The sequence below is a fragment of the Saimiri boliviensis genome, chromosome 9 (genome assembly GCF_048565385.1).
Source record: "Saimiri boliviensis isolate mSaiBol1 chromosome 9, mSaiBol1.pri, whole genome shotgun sequence".
In the NCBI taxonomy this organism is placed as follows: domain Eukaryota; kingdom Metazoa; phylum Chordata; class Mammalia; order Primates; family Cebidae; genus Saimiri; species Saimiri boliviensis.
Window position 1 is genome coordinate 120,157,561 of NC_133457.1, and position 2,280 is coordinate 120,159,840.

Consider the following 2,280-nt stretch of genomic DNA (forward strand, 5'->3'; position numbering starts at 1 on the left):
AAGGTGGAAGGGGAGGAGAGCACATGTGTAAGAGAGAGAAGGGGCCAAAACTCATCTTTTTACTAGGAACCAACTCTCATGATAACTAACCCACTCCTGAGATAATGACACTAATCCATTCATGATGGCAGAGCCCTCATGACCTACTCACCTCTGAAAGGTCCCACCTCTCAGCACTGTCCCACTGGGGATTAAGTTTCTGACACATGAACTTTATGGAGCGCATTGCACGCATAGCACTCCCTCCCTCACATTAAAATAGAAATGAATCGTCACCAGGCTGCCTCCATGGGACTCTGTACTGGTGGACTGGGAGTCGGGGGAGGGGATGCTGAGTAGGGCATGCAAGAAGGGGACAGAGCTGAGATTTGGGTCTCTTCCCAAACTGATGCTTACCAAGGAGAAAGCCATGTTCAGTTCAAGTGGCAAGATGGTGAAGCCCAATGGCAAGAAGTCAGAGTTCGAGTCCGGCATCTCCCAGGCTCTTCTGGAGCTGGAGATGAACTCGAACCTCAAGGCTCAGCTCGGGGAGCTGAATATTACGGCAGTCAAGGAAATCGAAGTTGGTGGTGGCCAGAAAGCTATCATAATCTTTGTTCCCATTCCTCAACTGAGATCTTTCCAGAAAATCCAAGTCCGGCTAGTATGCAAATTGGAGGGAAAGTTCAGGGGGAAGCATGTTGTCTTTACCACTCAGAGGAGACTTCTGCCTAAGCCAACTCGAAAAAGCCATGCAAACAACAAGCAAAAGGGTCCCAGGAGCGGTGCTGTGACAGCTGTGCACGAGGCAATCCTGAGGACTTGGTCTTCGCAAACTAGATTGTGGGCAAGAGAATCCGTGTGAAACTGGGTGGATTCTCTTTATGAGGCAGCGGCTCATAAAGGTTCATTTGGGCAAAGTGCAGCAGCACAATGTGGAAAACAGGGTTGAAACTTTTTCTGGCATCTGTAAGAAGCTCACGGGCAAGGATGTTAATTTTGAACTCCCTGAGTTTCAATTGTAAACAAAATGACTAAAATATATTCTCAGAAAAAAAAGAAAAAAAGAAAAAAGGAATAGGCTAGAGCTAAATGACTCTAGAGAATGAACTTGAGGCTCCTTTCTGGCATTGATTCTCAATTTGAAGGTCAGTAGAATTTCTGGCCCGCTTCCCAAGATGGTTTTCTCTGAGGCAGGCAGGGATAGGCAGGGGTATGTGAAGCCACAGCTTAAACCTGGGATTTCTTCTGAAGCTGGTTGCAAACCCTTTTAAGATAATTTAAGACAAGTGTTTCAGGACATGATGGAATAGAATAACAAATGTCTTTATAGATTTTTAAAGTTTAAAACACAGTATTTCAAAAAAATCTTGAGTGTACTCCAGCCAAGTCATTCACACTCTTAGATAATTTGTTCGCTATTTTCTCTGCAATTAAAAATATTTTGGTGGACATGGTTATGAAGCACTCACATTGCATTTCTTTTTTCTTTTTTTTTGAGATGGAGTCTTGCTCTGTCACCAGGCTGGAGTGCAATGGCGTGATCTCGGCTCATTGTAACCTCTGCCTCTGGAGTTCAAGTGATCCTTCTGCTTCAGCCTCCTGAGTAGCTGGGATTACAGGCATCTGCCACCATGCCTGGCTAATTTTTATAGTTTTAGTAAACCCTGTCTTTAGTAAAGACAGGGTTTCACCATGTTGGCTAGGCTGGTCTCGAACTCCTGGCCTCAGGTGATCCACCTGACTTGGCCTCCCAAAGTTCTGGGATTTCAGGCATGAGCCACCGGACCTGGTCTCACATCACATTCTTAAAACCTAAAGAGGAAGCTATACAATTGGCCATGTCTCTCTCTCTCTAATTCTTCTTGTGAGACTAGTTCCTGCAAAAAGGTAACTTCTTTGATCTTGAACTCTTTCAGAGGGGCAAGCTAGAGTTAGACTATCATTGGCACCAATGGGGCATTTGGGATGCAGTCAGAGTTTCTGGGTTTTCTGGGATAAAATCTCAATTTAAACTAAGTTAAAGCTAAAAAGGATACTGTTTGGCTCACAGAACTGGGAAGCACAAAGGTGGTTCCCCAGATTCACATGTTGTCATCAGAGTGCTCTTTTCCAGTTCTCTCTCTCTCTCTCTCTCTCTCTCTTTGGCCTCTTGCTCTTCCATAGAGGGACTTCCCCTATGCAGCTGTGTAAATGTGGTGAGAATCATGGGCATAGACAAAACCAGGATTACATACAATGTAACCTTGCTTGTAGCAGTCACAGAGGCTATAGAGAGCTTGAGTTTGTCAGGGTTTGCCT

At 44.9% G+C, this 2,280-nt stretch overlaps 1 pseudogene; it reads left to right on the forward strand.

Moving 5' to 3' along the window:
- The first annotated feature begins 409 nt into the window (after positions 1-409).
- LOC101033080 (small ribosomal subunit protein eS7-like) lies at positions 410-1,004 on the forward strand (annotated as a pseudogene).
- Positions 1,005-2,280: the final 1,276 nt, after the last annotated feature.